Consider the following 22,922-nt stretch of genomic DNA (forward strand, 5'->3'; position numbering starts at 1 on the left):
AGGACATGAAGATTTGATGTACATTGCCATAATTGCAAGAAGTATGGACATAAAGCCTTTGAATGCAGATCAAAGCCTATGTGGACACCAAATTAGCATGTAAGAAGGGACAACTATGAATACCATTACAATTGGGACTACAATACAAGGAAAAATTGTCACTATTGTCAAGAGTATGGACATATACCCTAGAACTACATAAGAACACATTTCAAGGGAAACTATAAAAGATGGTTGAACCAAACTACTTGCTTCAGTTGCTTGAAAACTAGATATGTCAGCAGGAATTGTCCAACAAAGGCCAAGGCACCCAAGACTGAAGTAAATAAAGGCAAAGAAAAGATTGATGTGGAACACATCAGAATAGACATGAAGAAGACATGGCAAAAAAAGGATGGATCAAGTGCATCCAATGGAAGGGTCACTTCACCCATGAGGTCAAGTGATCATTTATCATCCAATTAATCACAAGATGAGCCTATGGGGTTGATACATATAAGGAAGTATCATACATCAGCCCTAAACCATGAAGAAGCACTGCAAAGTATAAATCTACATGAGACAAGATGCTAAGACAAAAAATTTAATGATGATGTCTAGCTATCTTTGGATGTCGAGCGAAACTGCTTTGGATGTTGAGTTAAGAAGTCAAGTGGAAGCCGAGTGAAACTGCAATGGTGGCCAAGTTATTAACAAAGTTAGTAGATGCCAAGTGAGAGTAGTTGCCAAGTGGATTCCGAGTTGAAAAACCTTTGGAAGCTGAGTGATAGGTAAAGGTAAAAAAAATGCATTAAATGCAAGGTTTTTGAGTCACTTAAAGGTGAAAATCAATTTATTTTTGAGCCATTCAAATGAAGAGCGATTACTAAGAGCACAACTGAGCAATTTGCAAGCTTTCAACTAGTGATTTGCAATAATTTAGCATCTACCTAAGCGATCTAAGTGTTTAACCAAGTATTTCCTTCAGGCACTGAGTTTTACAATTTGTGAAGTTTTCTTTAATTGTCAAACCCTAGTTTAGTTAAAAATAGCATCTAGTTCAAAGACAACCCAAGGGAAAGAGAGTCATGAGATTCAACTTATCAACAATGAGGTTAAGCAACCTTAGTTAAGGCCCATACCAAAAGTTGCATATAAAAATGATCCCGTTGGTGCCCTATCTGCCATTCCTAAAAAAGTTGTTATGGTTCAAGATGTGTGAAAGTGTTATAACTACAAAATATGAGCCATAGGAGACTTGGAAATCTTTAATCCCTTTGAAAAACTTTGTGATAATGGTATATTGAAATATGAGTTTTCTATCACAGAGAAGAAGGGTTTAACCAAAGCCCTAATTTTTCCAATTGTATTCAAAACTAAGTGGATACACATAATACTTAGTAGAATCCATGATGGATCATTTTGGCTTGAACAAGGACTAGTCAAGATTACCAAGAAGATGGTTCATAGGGTTACAGGATTTCCAACCCTAGATCGCCCCAAGACACTAAGAAGTGAAAAGAAGGAAACAATAGAGAAGAACAGAGGTGCAAAATGGAATAACAGGGGAATGATAATTGACACAGTAAAAGATCCCCTATTAGACTTTTCTATAAGGATCATATCACATAAGTTTTATCAATCTAGCAGGTTGAATAGTGTACCCTACATAGCAATGGATGTGGCATATAAGCTTGTAAAGAAAGACTACACCTATGACCTTGCAAAGCTCATGCTGCAATAGATTATTGAAAATCTTGGAACTATTAGAAAGTCTAAAGGAGCACAATGAAAATTTGGTTCAGTGCTAGTTTGTATGTTCTTCTATATGATGAAGGATTCCCTTCATTTGGTAAAGTCAACTGGAGTCAAAATAAAACCATTGTTGATCAAATAAATGATTTCATTGAACAAATGGGAGATAGCTTTGATGATCAAATGTCTATCTATTTTGATGATTTCAAGAATGCAATGAAGAAAAGAATGAGGATACCAGTTTCACTAGTGGAAAAGCATGTAAATGACATATGCTTGCTAGTCAACATTGATTATACTTACATTCAAGTAGTCCTTCCAAGAGCAAGATGGATTAATAGACCATTGGGATATGAGCTTGATGTTGACCAAGATTCTGTAGCCATCACAACATTACTTGTAGAGGAAATGGAAAAATTTGCAAAGGCATTTGGAACATATGATACTATCAAATCAAGAGTTGTTACCGAACTCAAGACAACCACAATAGTAAAGAAAAATGAAAAGTTAGTAAATAAAATAAAGAAGAAGTTTGGTGTTGGAGAAACAAGTGTAGTAGGTGAAGTAGAGGAGATTACTGAAGGAGAAGAAGAAGGTGATGATGAGAAAGATGAAGATGAGTTAGAACAAGGGCCACTTGAATTGTCACAAGGCCAAGGTGAAGACAAAGATGAGAGTGTTGAGGAAGAATAAACCAAGGAAGCACCCATTAAAAGAAAAGTCATCAAAAGGAAGGCAAAGACACCTCCTACTTCTTAGCCTTCACCAAAAAAAGTTTCCAAGCCAACACCCAAGAAGCCAACAACCAGAGCTACAACCAGGGCCTCTACACAAAAGGGCAAAGAGGAAGCTACAAATAAGAAGAAGAGAGTCAAGAAGGCATAGGTGGAGCCAAAGAAAAGAAAAATATATGTGGCTCAACCTGGTACTAATGAGGAAGATCAGACTAAAAAAAGAAGTCATCCTCCTAAGACTTTAGTTGATATATTATGTGAAAAGATTAGGAATGGAGACTTATGTGAAATGAAAAAGATTGATTTCAATAAGTTCAGTAAAGAGGAAAAAACTAGCATAGAAGAATCAGTCTATGCATTAATGGAATAGTTCAAGTATACACCTCTTGAACTTGATGGAAAATTGCCAAAGGAATTGTCTAAAATTGTAGAAGACAAATGGCATTTCTATTTGAAAATGGAGAAGGAGATGAGGGAATCAACCCTGGCAAGCATACTTCCTGATTTGACAAAGGAACAAGTAACTCAAGCAGTCAAAAGGCATAACACTAGGTTTACACCTAAGTATAGGGCTTTCTCCATTCTCCAAAACAAAATTGAAGTTGTACAGAGAACCACAAGAGTGTGGAAGAACTTGTATAAGAAAACTGAAGATGTCCTTGAAGAGGAATACAAAGTAAAAGCTGCTGCTAAACCAAAGGAAAGAAGGAAGAGGAGAGAAGAGAAGACAAAAGTAGAGAAAAAGGTTGAAGAAGAGGAAAACAAGGAAGAAAGAGAGGAGGAAGGAAAAGATGAAGACAGGGGTACTGATGGGCAACAAAGTGTGCAAAACACACAACTTCCATCTCCTAGCCCTCTACACTCTAATACCACACCTGTAGAAATCATAAAGATAAAGGATGTTGTTGACATCTCATGCCAAAAAATCAATCCATTAACTGTAGAGGATCTCACTAAGATCCTTGACCAAACAACTCTTCAAGCATAGTTGTGTACAAGTCCCATATTTTTGAGTGTAGATGATCTCCAAAAGTCAGTAGATAAACTCAAAGAAGCTAAGGTGTCACCACAAGAACCACCTTAAATCACTCAAACTACTAGACTTTCATTTCTACCACCTCCATCACCACCAAGAATAGCCATACAAGCTCATTAGGAGCCAATTGCAATAGTAGAGGAAGTCATAGGTATAACAGTATAGACAACAAGTACACCTCCAGAAGTAGTGGTACAAGAATAAGATAGGGAAGAAACATAGGATAAGGAGGAGTCAGCAATACAAACTTTGGTTGAATTGCCAAAAATAGGTACTCCTACCAAACCCATTCAACAAATGAGTACTAAAAAATTGACCTTAAATGTCAGTATACCAAGCTCAAGTTCTACTAGGGTAGTCAGGACCATTCATTATGGCATTCCTAAGCTTGATGAAGAAATTAAAATACCCTATTATGATTCAAGCACTTTAACTAAAGAAAAGATGAATGAGATACAAAGTGCATTGGATAAGAGAAGGAGGCAAGAGGAAATGAGGAAAGAACACAAATACAAGTAGGAAATGAATAAGATCAAAGATATATTCATGGATGCCTTCAGCCTACAACCTCTAGATTCAAGAAGGCCAATCCTTGAGCAACTATCTGATATAGTTGACCAAGTGAATAATGAAGACCATGATGCAAATGTAAAACTCATGGAATGGTAAGAAAAGAAGTTTAAAGGAAAGGTCAACTAGAAGATAGCTAATAACATAATTTTGGGATAGGTTGACCTAGCTAAGAAACTAGATAATGTAAAGATTGTATTAGGGAATATCTTTTCCCTTTATAGAAAATTGTGTGATTTTTCTAGGTTCACACAAGAAATAAATCTGAAAGTTTTGAACCTTGAGAGAAAACTTAAGCTCTCTAGCATGCAACTTCCCTCAAATCCTACATAGAGTGAAAAGTAATTTGCTCAAGCACTTCACACTCAGAGGGAATTAGCTGCATTATCAGTAGAAGAGGCCACTATTAAAGAAAAGCTAATGCAAATAGAAGCCTCTATCACTCCTCACTTGGAGATATTACATAAGGAGAAAATTTATGCAGAAATAGTCCTAAAGAAAGATCCATATATTTCTACTCATGAAGGACTTGTTGATCTAGCAATAGAGCTTCCAATCCAACAAAAGTCATTGGATATTGCATTGAATAACTGGGATGCAACTCTCAAAATACTCCTTGAGGTAAATAAGGCATTTTTGGCCAAGCATGGCATTACCATTTAGGACCCTTTGACATTAGTGTCAAAAAGGGGGAGATAATATTATAAGAGGAGAGATATATTAAAAGAGAAGATAAGAAGATAACAGGATCAGAAATAGAGAACATTAGGTACAATGGCACAAGACATCAGAATTCATGACACGACAAGGCATAATGAACTCAGGGGGAGTCATAAGGTATATTGTTGTTCACAATATCTTTTTGAAATTTTGAAAATAAAGAATGTACACATAAGGGTTAGATCATGAATGATTAGTTAAGTTTTTTTTCCACTCATGTCAAAGGGGGAGATTGTTGATCAAATAAATAAGATTGAAAAATGAGTATCAACACACTTAACCATTTTCGCTATACATGCCAAGTACACAATGGAAGCTAAGCTAGAATTTCTTTATGTGCTAAGTCAGAGATAGTGCCAAGCAAACTACAGCTGATGCTAAGTAGAACACATTATAATAAATGCTAAGCTATACATGTACTAAGTAGATTATAAGACACTGTGTGCTGAGCATTGCAAAATTAATAGGAGCTGAGTGATTTAGGAATCAGTAGAAGCCGAGCAATGCAGGAAAACTAATAGGAGCCAAGTAATGCAAGAATTCTATAGGAGCTGAGTGATGTAGGAAACATAGTAGATGCCAAGAAATCTAGAATAGATGGTGTCAAGCATCAGTATTACTTCATGTGCCAAGCAACATAGGATTAGCATAAGAGTTTGTGCCAATACAAACCAAGATGTAAAATGGTTATGCATGACTCATGATAGGATAAGGAGATAAGATCAAATCCTCCCATCCACCTATGAAATCCTCATGTAGCCAATCAAAAAATTGGAATTGCATGCAACTAATGGGTGAATTTCAAGGGTTTGAATAGGAAAATTTTAATCCAAAGATGCATAATGATCCACTAATCTTTATAAGGGAGTCCTGACACCATTGAACAAGAGTTAGAGAGGAGAAAGGAATAAAAATGAAGAACCTATTAAGGTCATTGTACAGTGTTTGTGTCAAAGATTTATTGGAAAGGACAACATTTACACATCTAGTTGATCAGAATAGAACAAGGAACACAATAAACAGATCAGATCTATCAGAGATCAAGGATAGATGAGTAGATCAAGAGCCTAAGATCAACATTAGAGATTGCATTAGTTCAAGTGTATTATTCTAATACTCTCTCACAATTGTATTAGGAATTTGGAAATCCTATTGAGTTAGGTAGGTTTAATAGCCTTATGTAAATCCTTTAACATGGTGGCATTCTAAGTTGAATGTTCTTAAGTCCTCTAACAAGGCACACTCCTAATAGGGTGTAGAAATCTTTTAACAGGGATACATATTAACAGTGTGTTGTAGCCTTTAACAGGGTAGGCCTTTAATAGGGAGAACCATCAGAAGTGGTTGAAATTAATTGCTGCAATATTTTTGTGGGTATCATCCCCAGCCCAGTTTTACCTTCTTATTCCTGGAGGGTTTTTGGGTCACCAAAATCTCAAGTGTTATGTGGTGATACATGTTTATCTCTCATGATTGTTTAATGTTTATATGCGTGCAAGCTAATTTTAGTTATATGTTATTAAGGGTTTAAAAGTGGTTAAAAGGCCAATACTTCTGATTCACCCCCCCTCTCAGAAGATCTCTTCCCATTAAGACATTCCAACACATTTGGATAGTTAGGTGTGCCCTAGGCCATAGTTATTCGGCATCAAATAGGGAGACCATATCCAGATTATTCCACTTGGAAGAGCAACAATTTGCTAAACTTAATTATGCCTTTTTTGTGACTAGATTTTTAGAAAAGGAAAATGTTTATAGAAACACCATATCAAAGAGCTAGACTAAGTCTTTCTATAAAGTTGGTTCTAGGTTACCCAAAACCTGTTGAAAAGCCAAATGACCACTTGAGTCCAAGATATAATGGTTCTATTGCATAGAAACTGTGGGTCTTCCAATGTCTATTTTTCAAGAATGGATATACTTTTATATTCAAATTTTGTTAAAAGGCTCATAATTTTTAGATTAGAGAGAATTAATAGCTAACTCTCTTAGAGATTAGCTGACAAGGGCTCTAAACTTGAAAAAGGACTTTTCCATGTCATCTTATTTGATGTACATGCTAGCTACCACTCAAGATTTATAGTGTTTTCCACATGAACCTTGGACTAAGAACATTACTATAAATAATTATTGTCCCTTATTGCACAAAGATAAAGTTTTAGAAGATTTTAGGAAAGTCCATGGTGTCTTTTCTAGAAAGTTGTGCTTTTATATGAAAAGGCCCTTGCACCATTGATTGTCCCCTGAGTCTCAAAAGATCATTTAATCTTTATATAACCTATACATCTAATTCTTGAGATTTACTTATCTAAGAATAAGAAGTTTTGATGAAGAACTTATATGCCTTCCTAGATTTTCCCTTGATTACTTTGTCCTAGAAGAAGTAGCTCATAAATTAGTTTTTGTGATAAAAAAATTCATAGCTAAAGAGGCTTGTGATATTATTTCCCCACTTAAACTAGGCAAGTTGACATGTAGAAGCATGGAAGATGTAACATGTATATGCTTTGACTTGGTTAAATTTGGTTTTGGCTTCTATCAAGGTAGACTAGATTTTGATAGCAAAAGAATTATCCATAGCCTATTTGAAACTAATGCAAGGACTATACATATCCATAATGTGGATAATTTTTGGGAAGACTATATAGATAAGTTGGAGGTGAAAAGAAGGGGGTTATTAAGGTTTACCATTTCACAAATCTATTTTTTTTCAATTTAAATTTGATGTAGATATTAAATACATAGAGGAAGACAAAATAAATATCCTAGCTCCCTAAGAAATTGAACCAATAAATTATAATATAGTTGCTATAGATTGGAATTCTAAAGAAGAAGATAATATTCTTGAAAGAATAGAAAATTCGATTGAAAGGACAAAGTCTTGGTTGAGAATGAAAAAGGACACACATATTAATGACTAGATTGACCCTATTTCTAATGTTGGTCTTATAATTTTAGGTAGTAGAACATCATTAAGGATCTTTGAGAAGAAGATCCATAATCCTCATTTTATACAAAAAGCTCGTTCTAGCAATAAAACTAAAATTTTGGTATCGATAAAGCTCCATCAAGTGATCTAGGTAGATGGTGAACCAAATAAAGACCTAGGAGGTGAACTCGTTGATAATAGCCAAAGGGTCTAGATGACTATGGGTTCATCCCCTCCAAGGATGCAAGTCATGGATACTCCCAAGAAAGGTATTGAATTTTAACAGGATGCTACCACTCCTAACTAGATTGTAGCTTTAGCAAATAGGAAGAGGAGTTTACTTCTAGTTTCTTACCCTATGGATGACATTGTGAGATGATATACCAAAAATTCTCCCAAGCCTAAAAGGAATAAAAGCATAGCTTGTTGGAATTAAAGATAAAGTAACTAAGAGGGGGGGGGGGGGGGGGGGTGTGAATCAATTACTTACAAAAATTAATCCACAAATCCCTTAGATGTCTTAATGAACTAGTTACTAGTTTTACTTGATAAACAACTGTTGTAATTCGGTAAATTAAACTATTACAATCATGCATGTAACTAAAAATAAAGAGAACACAAGAGACACCAGATTTAATGTGGAAACCCAATATGGGAAAAACCACCAAGTAACTAGTCACCAATTTTCACTCTTCTAAAGTGAGCCCTATTAGGATCCAACCCTGTTAAAGGTTACAATAAACACTATTAGGTGTGACCTTGTTAGAGGATTTAATCACCTTGTTAGGAATGGCCTTCCTAGAGGTCTTTAGAACAATTAAACTAAACTATCACCTTGTTAGAGGATTTACAAAATGGTTGTTAAACCAATTCTGTTAAGAGATTTGGAATCACTGCTACAATGTTTAGAAAGAAACAATGAATTGACTTGAACAAGATGCAACTGAATTTGCTAGATACAGGTCTCTATTTAGAATTATTAGATCCTTCTTGATCAAATATGACTCTGCTGCTCCTTAATGATCTCTGATCATTCTTCAAATTTGCTTCCATAATAATCAATCTTCATATCACATTAACTTCACATATCTCCATTCATGTTTTGAATTCACAACATGAATTCTTACTTATACTATTTAGGTTGTCAAGTCAGCCAATTTACATGACATATTTATCAATAAACCATTCATCAGTCAGCTACAAATATTATTCTTAAACAAATAAATGTCCTTTGCTGGCCGACCTTGCTCGGTAAATACTACTTCCAAGAATTTCTAGAGTTAACCTCCTTGACTCAGTTAACATTACAAAATCTTCAAATATTTTTTCTACCGAGTTTACTCGGTAAGAACTACTTTTACCAAATTACCTTTAATGACCGAGTGAACTCTGTAAGAACTATTTCTATCATATTTTCTTCAATTATCGAGTGAGCTTGGTAAGAACTACTCTTATCATATTTACTTTGATTACTGAGTGAGCTCGGTAAGAACTACTCTTATCATATTCTCTTCAATTATCGAGTGAGCTCATTAAGAATTGAATTTCTTTGATTAACTTAAAGGCTCAGTAATCAGCTGTCTACTTAGTAGATACTACAAGCTATCTTTACTAACCTTTTGGGCTCGGTAAACACTGTCTATTGCCTTGCTAACCTTTTGACCTCGGTAAACACTATTTAATGACTGATATGACATTTGTGTGACATCAAAGACAACACACAATTGAATAATTGTATCCAACAATCTCCCTATTTGACATTGATGGCAACACAACATGTCATAACAGAATGAAATTTGAAAACAAGTCTGTTTAATGAAAAAAATCCTTCTTACATATAATCTCTCCCTCTTATACAAACTCTTATTATTTGCAAATTTCAAAAAGATATGAAAAAATATATTCTCCCTCTTTGACAACACATGCCAAAAAAAAGCAACTAAATAGCATTGTACCTTATGTACTAATTCATATGCAATGTCTTCATTGGTTTGCTACATCAACTGATAGATCCTTCTTGATCAAATATGACTCTACTACTCCTTAATGATCTTTGATCATTCTTCAAACTTTATTCCCCAATAATCAATCTTCATATCACATTAACTTCACATATCTCCATTCATGTTTTGAATTCGCAACTTGACTTCTTACTTATACCATTTAGGTTGTCAAGTCAACCCATTTACATGATATATTTATCAATAAACCATTCATCAGTCGGCTACAAATATTATTCTTAAACAAATAAATGTCCTTTTCTGGCTGACCCTACTCGATAAATACTACTTCTAGGAATTTCCAAAGTTAACCTTCTTGGCTCAGTTAATATTACAAAATCTTAAAATCTTTTGGCTGCCAAGTTTACTCGGTAAGAACTGATTTTACCAAATTACCTTTGATGATCAAGTGAACTCGATAAGAACTGTTTCTATCATATTTTCTTCAATTACTATGTGATCTCGATAAGAACTACTCTTATCATATTTTCTTCAATTACCGAGTGAGCTTGGTAAGAACTACTCTTATCATAAATTCTTCAATTATCGAATGAGCTCGGTAAGAACTAAATTTCTTTGATTACCTTGAAGGCTTGGTAATCAATTGTCTACTTGGTAGATATTGTAAGCTATCTTTACTAACCTTTTGGGCTCAGTAGACACTATCTATTGCCTTGCTGACCTTCTAAGCTTAGTAGACACTGTCTATTGCCTTGCTAACCTTTTGAGCTTGGTGAACACTGTCTAATGACTGATATGACATTTGTGTGACATCAAAGACAACACACAATTGAAAAATTATATCCAACATAGCCAAGATAACCTTCAATAGTATAATGATAAGAAGTATAGCTAAGATAACCACCTATAATTAAAAAGAGGGATATGATAAGTTAGACCTAAGAAACTTTGAAATTACATGCGCAAAATTTTGGGTGATGAACTCTGAAACAAAAGAACACTGGTTGGAGACATCTTCCATGAAAATTGTGCTACAGTCATAGAAAGATGGGATTGAAAAGAATATGAAAACTAAAAAAAATGCAATGGATAAGTATATAAATTCATTAAAAGGTTAGACTTTAGTCCTTGATAATCAAACACAACTTACCTTTGATTCTAGTGCTCTTGAAAATTAACAACTATTAGAGGATTTAAAGAAAAGGAAAATGATGATATATGCAGTGTTCAGTTGGATCAACCTAGTAAAAAACCAAGTCACTAAAATCATATGAAATTTGCATGAGATTATTTCTCTAGTTAAAATTGAACTCAATGAATCCCAAAGTTATTCCATGAATTAGAAATTAGAAGTCAAGAAATTTTCAACCATGGTGACCCAATTGGTAGAAGTGGAAGATTTTGGACTAGAAAAGTTCCTCAAGGAGAACCCATCACAACATGCAGACATAGGATTGATTCAAGTTTTGAGGAAGAATATAGCTTGGAGGGTATCCAATTACACTTATACTATCTCTCAGATGCAATCATGTGAAAAAATAATTGAAAACATTGATAGAGAATGCAGGTAAGAAAAGACTTTGAATCCATCAACTCAAGTTTTTCTAGCCCTCTTAAAGATGGAGGTTTTAATGTGGAGATCATGATTAAAAAAAAAAAAAGAACACATGAAGTCTATAAAGGATGAAATTTATCTCACATCATTCTCCAAGGTATCCAAAAGAAAAGAAATGTTAGGCATGTTCACTCTGCAACTCTCGAGTTCCCTAGATACTATGAATAAGATGAATCTAGATAAAGACATCTGGAAGAACCTTCTACAAAGAATCAAGAGCCTGAATAAAACTTCCATGACCAAATTCATGAACTCATTTAGGATGTGTAAGTTGGCATGTGGATAGGGTGATGCCAAAGATGACGAGCAAGAAGAACCTCTTGACCAATCAGTGGATGATTAGTGTTTTCTTTTAAAATGCTTTCAAGAATTTTAGTTTCTATTTTTAAAATTTGAACTCTGGGTGTACATACCCTTACATTGGTTTTTATAACTACTTTTAGTTATCCAAGAATCAAGATTTTAGGGAGATTCTCAGATAGCTCTCTATTTAAGTTTGAAACTTAGTAGTGTTAAAGGTTGGTAGTTTTTGATGGTTATCATACTATGACCATTTTATGTAAATCTTATAGCTATGCAAATGTTTTAAGTTTCTTGTATTGTATTTCAACAATATTGTTGTTTTGGAAAGAAAATGTTTGAACGTTTGGAGATATTATGCTTTGGATTTACCTATATTTCCCAATCTCTAGATATATTCCACTTTATTTCCTCATTTTGTTGATGATCTTCTCCTTTGTGTTTGGAGTCATTTATATATTCCATTGTGTGAAAGGATGTGTCTATTGGTTTTATTATATATTAATACTTTAATATTAAACTTTTATTATCATATTATAATTATAATGTAATATCATATTATATGATAATAACATTATTGATATTATATTATTATTACTATTTTATTTAATAATAATTATTTGACCTTATTATTTCATTAGTTACTACCTTGGTAACATATTATATCATTTAAACATATTTTTAATAATCATGAGATTATTATATATATATATATATATTTAATAATTTAATATATATTTATTTTTAATAATTAAAACTATTAATTTCATTCACCTATATTACCATAATTAGGGGACATGATAGTCCACCCTTCCTCAAATTGCTTGTCCTCAAGTAATGACTATTTACACTAGACCTTCCTTGTGAAGTCCATGTATGAGTTATACACTAAGATGCAAGAGTACATTAGGTATGCATGCAATTAATATTGTAATCCATGAAGTAAATATATTAGTACTTGTAGTCATGAAGCATACATGAAGAAGACACATTAATGCATGAAGACATGAAGCAGACAAAATGAAGACACAAAATACACATGTTATGCAATTCCTTGATTGTGAACTTGCAACCACAAAATCATCAATACACATTCATATACCTATACCAAGGAATACAAGTTAGTACACATGAATATACTTTCAAAGAAGCTAATAGTTTTAATACCACTATAATGTCCTTACTTACAAGGGCTTATAATATTGTCCCTTTTTTTCCAATGAATCAATTATTGCATTATTTAATCAAAATAATTCTTCATATATGTCCATATTCATGTCATATCAATTATATTGTATTTATAGTCTAGGTCATCTAGGGATTGGACAAGGAAATCACATTAGAGGCTTGACAAGACCTTAGTCCTCACCTTTCAAATGGAGACCTTGGTCCTCCTAGTCTATTACATTGTATGTATAGGCTGGGTCATCTAGAGATTGGACTAGGACACAACATTAAAGGCTTGAAAAGACCATGGTCTCTGCCTTTCAAATGTGAGCCTTCCATCTAGTTTCTAACTACTAGGACTTATCTAAAAAAAAAAGAAATTGATTGGTCAAAATTTTGAATTTTAATGCAATATTACAAAAATTTAAGAACAAAAATAAGAAGTAGACGTATGTCTAACCACCTTAATTAAAATAAATGATAATATTTTTTAATAATATTCTAGATATAAGAGGTAGACTCATGCCTGGATGTGACACATATTTGTGGATATTTTTATTCTAAATAAATAATAATTAATTAATTTTTCACTTAAATAGTATTTTTGGAATAAAAAAACTCTCATGTCTGACCACCTTAACTATTTCAAAACTTTGTAAAATTCAATTTTGATTTTTTTCCTTATAGTAGAAGAAACATAGAATGTTATGCATCTTTTGGATTTAAAAAATGTTGAAACATTTGAAAGTTATAGTTATTTTTCAAGTAGTGTGTTAGTTAGCACTTTATACATAACTCTATTAGAAAATAAGTAATAATTACTTACTAAACTAATAATTTCACAAACCTTACATTTATGGAAGTATAAGAACATTCTTAAGAAACCCTTTTCATTTCATCAAATTTTGGTGAAAAAAAAAGTCATCAGCTACATGGTTGAAGTAAAAATCACATAAAAACAGGCCGAAAGCACATTTTTAGGATGTTTTTAAAGTTGACCATATAGGTTTGGTATCAAAAGATATAGTTGACCTTATAAAGATATTAATTGTTTTCATTTAGTATCAGGGTGGGTGGGAAAAAAGATGGAATAGATTTTGAAATGGTTTGAGATATTTCAGAACTATAGATTTTTTAGATCACCACTTTTTGGCATACTATGATCCTGCACATACCCATGGTCATACCTCAGTCCTCAAACATTGTGGTGGGGTCCCATAGCTTGATAAACCTAAACCCAAGAGAGGGTATTTTCCCCTCCTCTTGTCTTAGGACTTAGCTCTACCCTCTTATCCACTTAGTTCTTATTGAATGTAATTCTTGGGAATCATCATTTTTTAATCAACTGTATTATTTGTTCATTCCTCTCTTTGTTTTTTTTTTTGTATTCATATTTGTTTCTGTAATAATGTGATAACTTAATTAGAATATTAAAGTATGTTTATTTCTTTTGTTTATTTTCATCAAACATAAAATTAATTTGTTTATTTAATATATATATATATATATATATATTTAAGTTGTTTATTCCATATCAAAACATGTGATTAATTTGTTTATTTAATATATCATTGAGTTGTCCATTTAATTATTTAGGTATTTGAACTGCTTATACAAATTAGGGTTTTTTTTTTTAAAGTACACTAGTACAAAAACAACAATATATTAATAAATAAACTACTAAAAATTGTAGATATGTGACTAATTTTGATCACGTGACCAATGGTAGTTTATTGCCAAACATTTATCTCCCAACCAATTTATGACTAAATTATTTTAATCATTGATTAGGTCATTGATTTAGTCATTTATTGTTGTAACTTGGTAGTTTATATGGTAGTTTATTTGATAATTTTGGTAGTTTATTTGGTAGTTTTTTGGGTAGTATGTTTGGTAGTATATGTATTAGTTGATTTGGTAGTATATTTGGTAGTATATATGGTAGTATATTTGGTAATATATTTGGTAGTTTATTTGGTAGTTTATTTAATCATTAATTTAGTCATATTAGGGCATGATGGAATTGAACCACCATCCTCCTACTTATAAAGTAGGTGCTCTTCCATTGAGCTAGTACTCTTTAAAGAATAATGCAAAAAATTGACAAATTTTTCTTCCCAACATTAGATCTACCATGATCATGGTCACTGTAACATGATATATGCTTCTTAAAGAACACAAATTTTAGTTATTATGAAAAAAAATAATCTAAATCTTTATCAATAACAATTCAACAATTTTAAATTCTTCTGTTCAAGAATTTTAAAATTATAATTCATGTCAATTACACTTCTCTAAATTATTGTAGTGATACTCTTATAAAATATAATTTGGAGCATTTTGGCCACACATGTAAGTATTGTTTCTTGTTCTAACTTCTCAAAAAAAAGATACAAATGATTATGCATTTTATGTCAAGAAAATAGACCTTTGCATTAAATAAAAACATCAAACCCCATTAAAAAATCACATCTATTAAAAACTATGAAACATAATCAATTTGTCATGCCCGAATTTTACAAGGTAAAAAACACAACTACATAATATTCATGTTAAAGGTTGAACTAGGTAATCTAGACATTAACTTGGTTACATTGTCATTGGGTTGTCTAAATGAATAATCAAGGTGAGGATACTTGTGGTGGCATGTTTTCTATAGGGTGCACAAAGTGCATAATACTTTTTGACATGAATCTCTCAGAAGGGGTTTAAGTTTACATTAGAGTCTATTAATAGTAAGGTTCAAATATAAGCTTTAATACATAAGACCCTTACCTCAATTAAATGAAAATGACCACATAGAAGAAACATTAACATTAGAATCATTGATATCTAGTTGAATATAACTTGTAATTCTAGAAAGCAACATGTACCCAATGTTCCTAAGAATAAGATTTATTTAGTTTTGCTTATTTTTTGCAACCATATTACCTTAATATTCTATAACCTTCTAATCTAACTGAAACTACAATATCTAGATTATATATTAAAATATCCTAAATCTTGAATTATTTAAATAACTAAGGCCCAACATTATGTAAATTGACCTAGATTGAAGACATCTAAGGTGACTACTTTCAAGATGTTCTAAATAACTAATTTGGAACATTATAGGTGTCTAAATTTTTAAATAATCTAAATAGATTAATTTACAATATGGTAAAATACTCAAATCCAAATCCATCAATTATACTAGTTGCAAAATAACTTAATAAACCATTACCAAAGATATATTTGAAATACAATGTAGTGGCAGCAACAAATATATTAAAGTAAATTTAATATTTAATAACTACCTTTAAATTATTCTACCCAAACTATCTTTAAAATATATTATTTTAAGAATAATTTATATAGCTATTACCCTCTTTCTAGTAGAACGACTTTTTAATTGACCTATTAAGACCAGGATTTCAATTAACTAAATCTAGACATATTAAAAGAATAATACTTTGAACACATAACTCTAAATATAGCTTTTAACTAATTAAATTCTAAAGTAACCTCACTACTACTAACTATTGAATAATATATACTTACCTACTAATTAGAATACATTATTAACTAATCCTTTTTCACTAATCTATTTACTAACTTTTTTTCCCCCCATATTATCTAATGCCTAACTTTCAAACTTTACTAACTTCTAACATTCCTAATACCCATCTACCTAAGCACCTTTTCCACACTATGCTCTATTACAAAGCACTCTCCCTCTCTTCTCTACATTCACGTCACATACCTGTCAAAGGTGGTGTGAGGGTATATGGGTGCATAAGGTTTATGGAAATAAAATTTCTATGCACGCATTATCACACCCATCTCCCACTAACCTTCTACCTAAACCCTCACATTACCCTCAATTCTTGGCCGACCCCACTAGGACCCATTCCCATGTGGCTCCTTACACTTCCCATATTCCAATATACTAACCCAATCTCACTCACTTTCCCTCAAAAATTGGATCCCTATGCATGCACTTGTTTCCACGTAATGCACTCTTCCCAACTAGTTGATTCCTCCCATTCGAATGAGGGTAACCTAGAGTGGAGGTGCCATGTTCCATGGGTCTGACCACTATCAGATCATATCTTGACTTGGGTGGCATGAAGAAGATCATACCTGGCATGAACTAGGTGTTAGGTGGTAAGGTGCCTTGGCAAGGTCTCCTTCTTCCCTTAAACCTCCTACACAGTCCTCTTGAGGAGAAATTCCTAGGTGCTCATGGGGTGGGGACATAGAGGTGGTGTCTTAGGTGCCTTGGCTTTCGTGAGGGGACTAGTCGCTTGTAAGGCCACACTCATGGTCTCTTTTGTAGATAATTTTTTTCTTTAAAAACTATCTCTCCAAAGGGAATGGTGGACCTCCATCATGGAAAAAGATTGCTTAATCTATTTTATTTTTTTGATGTTGACCTTTCCCCAGACCTGATCACGGATTCCTTGTGTCTTAATTCTCTAGCATACTTTATTTTTGAATTTGATAGAGATGTTATTTAATTTAATCTAAGACTTTTATTTTCCTATTTACAAGATTCTAAGGGATATTCTCTTGAATGTTTTATTGGTCTATAATTAGGGAGTGGATTATTTCTTCCTTCCCATACATTTTCCAGAGAGTGCAATACTCTCTTCCAGCCTATAGTTTTAACTTGCCATTGTGTTCTCCTTAGATTTTTTTTACTCTAGTATCTGTTTGATTTAACTTTTGTACTCTACAAACACAATGGAGACAAGTGAAGAATTAACTTATGCAAGGCACCAACTGTTAAACAAAGTAGGCCATATTTTCATCTTCTTGTTTTATTTTAACTTGTACATCCTCAATGAGCCTTGTTATGTTTTTTCACTATTTTCTTCTTTTGTATGTATATGCAGAGGTCTTTAGTTTGTATTTCTTAGCCCAAGAAAGCCTCAAGTACTTGGAAAGATATGGTGCAAAATTACTGCATGGTGTATGTGATCATAATGAATAAGCTTGTTCTAGGAATGAGAATATTTAATAGATTTATCTTAAACTTTCCCAATCCAAGTTTCTATCAAAATGAATGGGATAAAATATAAATCAAGACTTATAGATTAAAATATTTTTATATGGAAATGGAAAGTTCAACTTTCATAGAAGAAATGGGATGTTTCCATTCACTCTTTGGTTTTTGTCAGTGCTAGAAGTTGGGAACACAACTCACACTAAAATGTAATAGGAGAAATCTTGTCCTAGCTAGAAACTACCTATATAGAGGATAGTCTAGCTTTTGTACACAATTTACTGGTTAGCTAGTAGGCATATGACTTAGTGCCAACCACTCTCTAACCGATTAAGCTAATATTTATATATGAGCTTGCAAATAATTTAGAGCTGCTGCAACTAAGATTTAAAAAGAGGAGATATGTACCTTATATATTTCAATCCTAGTCTGCAGTCCCTTTTCAAATATGCAATATTGTTCATTTCTTGACCTCCTTATAATTTGCATCAAGTACTTGGTCTCCTCCAAAAGTTCTGGAGGAGCCAGATGATTGCAAATGGTGTCCTATTTTTATGGATGCTTTAGCTTCTGCATCAACCTTGGTCTGTATTTTGGTTGCATATCATTTGGACTAGTTAAGTCATTAACAGAGTCAAGTCTATATAATGAGTTGTTTTCCTGGTTCTTTGCCTCACTTAGTTTTTTTCTTTCATAGTCTTTTTAGCATAAAAAGTTCATCTAAATGAATTAGAAATGGTGGTAAGGTATTTTCAAATATTATTCTTCATCACATTATCCAACCATAGTAGGGAAATATTCATCTTAAGGAAAACCATTATCAATGGCTAGATCATATGCACTTCATTTTAGAAATTTTTTTGTTGGTTGGGTTAGCCTGGATAAAGCTATTTTTGTTTACCATCATTTTCTTCTACTAATCTATTTTAGAAAGTATTACTTTTACAATGGATGACATGTAGAAGACTTGACTGGGGATATGAATGTGACTAGAAGAAGACATGACTATGAGAAGGAAAAGTTAAAAAAATCATCTCCTATATCTATATTGGTTTATTTTGAGCAATTATAATTAGGTACACTAGCAATTGCCACTACCACTTCTTTATTCCCTATCTCAAGGTTAGGATAAATCTTGTTTTGTGTTGCACACATTTAATTATTTTAGTTGTAAGAAATACTTAAGACATCTTTTCAGGGGTTAGATTACATATGGATACATGTATAAGGATGTGTGTATGACTATATGTAATATATATACAAAATTGAGTATAGGCACCCAAAATTGATCCATAATTACTAGAAAAAAACCTTGCTGATTTGCATTGATAGACTTTGTAAGAGCTATATGACCATGCTTAAACAAAAAGAGAGACATAAAAACTATAATTGATTTATTCAATTTAATAGTATGTGCAAAAATGTAATTTCTTGTTTGAAATAAAATAGCTAAATTACTAATATATATCTTGAAGAAATGGCAGTTTAATTCAATAAATAAATTAAATCTTTAAACACTTTAATAAATAAATTGAAAATAGAATAAAATCATGCTGCATAAAAATCACTTCATAAAGTTTTTCTCTTCTACATCTCATTGTATTATAATCAGAATTAGATTGATTTGTCTTATACCTCTATAAATGGGGTCTCTTCCCTTTTTGCACCCTACATAATGGCGAGGCTCATAACCCTTTTGTTTTGAAGGGATACACCTCTTAACATTGGCTGCACTAACCTTCCAGTCACAACTATTCAAGATATTTTCTTTCTTGATAATTATTATCACATATCTAATATGAAGGATTAATAATATTAGTTGTTCCAAGTAAATCATCCACAAAAAGGGTAAAAACTTGAACTTGATGTGCTCTTTGCTAAAATTAGCTTACTAAATATACCAAGCTCTTCCCTCAGTCACCCTTCCTGACTCACTTCTTATGGAGAGTTTTCTAAATAGGCTTGCAATAGCATTAAGAGGGAAGGAAAGTTGGCTGTCTTTCTACTATGTTTCAAGGGAAAGAAGCAGCTGAAAAATCGGCATGTATGTTGGAGGAAGAGGAGGCTGATTTATTTCAATATGTTGGTCAAATAGTTGAATCACATATGGTATGAATTCAATCATATCATTAAACATAATAGTTTGTAAAAATTGAAATAGGTCCGCTTAAAATGCTATAATAAAACTTGTCTCTTTTTCATAGGACTGTCTTATCAACCCAACAAGTGACTCAAATATATCCAAGAATTTTAATAATAGTTCAAGTTCCTTATGGAGTGGTCCATATTTTGAGTAAATATCAATCAAAGAACTCATAACTATAATGTATAGAATATTTCCACTTTCATTATGATTGTATGGATGTCCTACCATGTCCTAAACTCACCAATTTAACACATGCCAAGTAAAACATCTATGACTGGAGAATGTTGGCATAGGTTGTCAAGTTTAGATTTAAGCCTATCAATTGAATTTCCCTAGATACCTCAAAGGTATTTTTGAAAAATCCATTCCAAGCTGTACAATATTTTCTATCAAATATATTGGAGAGTTACTAATGTGACTCAAACTTGTGACATAGTCATGGGTGCGTACAATTGAACCCAAATGCTAAGGCAAAGTGCCTAATTATTTAGTTTAGCATTGTTGGTCAGTGATAGTAAATGAGCATGCTATCTCCAGGGTGAACACAAGTGTGAACCAAATCAACACTATTATAAGGAAATGCATAAGCATGAGGGCATGTCCTTTTAAAGTGCAAGGTATATTGACTGGAATTGCATGCATCAAAACTATCATACTGATTAGTATAACAATACTTATATTTTCTCAAATCCTGACATGTAGTCATACAGGCTACCACTTCCTCTTCCCCATTCTTCACTTGCATAATATGAGGAAAAGTGTTGATGACATCACCTCTGCATACTACCTTACTAAAATTACCTTCATGTAGATGAGGTGTAATGTTTAAGGGAAAGTTGAATCTATTAAAAATATTTTTTGTATAAGATGTGACATTATGATAGAATGATAGCTCAACAAAAGTGATAGGGTTTTTTCCCCCTTTGTACCACTGCACTGTAGTTCCCCACAATAGTCTCCTATGAGGTAGATGTTTAGATGTGTGAAATTGCATCTTTTCCTGCCCCAAATATGCTCCTCATACTCTTTTGGCACATTGAAGCTTTTGAGCTCATTGGGTTTCAAAGAAAACCCTTCAAGGGCTAGAATAGAGTACCTTGACATTGATTGCACTCTAGGCCATAGGTTGAGACTATAGTTGTTCACCATGGTTATCCTCTATGTCTTTCTTTTATAGCTATTGTACACCATCATATTTTCACCTGCTATTCCTTGTGACCCAATAATATAATGTTATAACAATCTTTAGGATGAGAATGGAATGAAAAATGCTACTTATTTAATTTTTGAAGCTTTTCTCTCTCCGTCTAAGGTCACAGAGAAAATTAGTTATTTTATAGTACCCTAGCTATAATAAAAAAAAGAATTCATAGGTATATCTTGAACTATCTTCAGAAAGACTTACCTAAAAATTAAAAAAATGGCATAACAAGCCCCCATATTGACATTGAACTGATTCTAGTATTAAAGAAGAGAGAAGATGTGAGATATGATCAAGCCAAAAAAATTGCATGTAGCCCCATGCACCCCCATGCAAGGCCATGCAAGACTAGCAAAAAGAAAAATGTATTTCATCACATTATGTTTTCTAACCATTTGGTTCAAAAAAAAATTGAGATTTCTAAGTGCAAAGAAGATGATTATTGAAGTATAGGTAAAATAGATATTCAGACAAAAGAATCCAATACCAATGAAAAAATTAAAGGTACAAAAGAGTAAGCATGCCATACAAAAAGGTAATAGTTGAAGAAAATACTCATCTAAAATTTTTCATTGTTAAAAAAATTATATAATCTGCAAGTGTTTCAGATGATGAATTCTAAAATCAAATTCAATATATTTATGTATTAATCAACACATTTGATTGAGTCGACTTAACACCCTTTAATGTAAGGAGTAAATAATTATAAGAACTAACATCTACAAGTAACTTGAGTGGAAGAGTTTTTAAACTTGCCACTTATGATATTTGTAGAGATGGGAGAAGCTGAAGCCATAGAATGATCCAATATATTTATGTATTAATAAACACATTTAATTGACTAGAATTAACACCCTTTAATGTAAGGAGTAACTAATTTATAAGAAATAATAACTACAAGTAACTTGAGTAGAAGAGTTTTGAACTTACCAGTTATGATATTTGTAGACTTGGAAGTAGCTAAAGCCATAGGTTGATCCAATATTTGGTGCTTGTTAAACTAGTCATTTCCTTAGTGGTTTTGAAACCAATAAAACATATCTTTTGCTTGTATTTCTACATATCTTCTGAGAGAATCAATAATATTGTGTATATGTATATGCTCTGTGGATGGAAAGAAATTATCATTATTAGAGAAAATTTCCAAATAACAACCTCATTAAGAAGAGTGGGGAAAAAATAAATGACACCCCAGTCCCTATGGATCTAGATCCTTGTGTAAGAAGAAAAAAGCCAAGAAGAAATGTTTTGACCACTATCATAGCCCAAGATCATAGTAGCACAGTCAAAAACCCATCCCCCAATGCAAAAACCACCAAATCCCCCTTCAGCATGCATAGAGGTTACCCAACAACAAAGAGGGTGCATAGAACTAGGGCATTACAACCCTAGTGTAAGGAAACTCAGGTGCGGAAATAGCTTCCTACACTAATCTCATAAGGAAAGTATGGTGCAAATCCTTTTAAAATATTTTACACTTATAGATTCAATATCATGTAAACACCAATATAGCAACCAACAATGCATACAAAAAATAGACAGAGAAAGAAACACACAACACAAAGATTTGTCGGTGGGAAAAACCTTTCGGTAAAACAACCCCACCCCTCCAGAACCTGCATAATGTATTATCTTCAACACAAGATTACAATACACTTGCAATGCAAGTTCAAAATCAGAAATAGAAGACTCCAGCATCACCTCAGTACCTGCAAACTTTCATCTATCACACTATTGCATTACAACATGCAATACTCGTTTTATGAACATCTTAAGACCCAAAAAAATGCCCACAAAAGAGTTGGGCATTCTTCATGGCTCA

At 32.6% G+C, this 22,922-nt stretch overlaps 1 pseudogene; it reads right to left on the reverse strand.

Annotated features, from left to right (window-relative positions):
- Nucleotides 1-20,404: 20,404 nt before the first annotated feature.
- LOC149572277 (osmotin-like protein) lies at nucleotides 20,405-22,070 on the reverse strand (annotated as a pseudogene).
- Between the last annotated feature and the right edge of the window lie 852 nt (nucleotides 22,071-22,922).

Source organism: Cupressus sempervirens, chromosome 2, assembly GCF_028749045.1.
Source record: "Cupressus sempervirens isolate cs-2001-9-10 chromosome 2, ASM2874904v1, whole genome shotgun sequence".
NCBI lineage: Eukaryota > Viridiplantae > Streptophyta > Pinopsida > Cupressales > Cupressaceae > Cupressus > Cupressus sempervirens.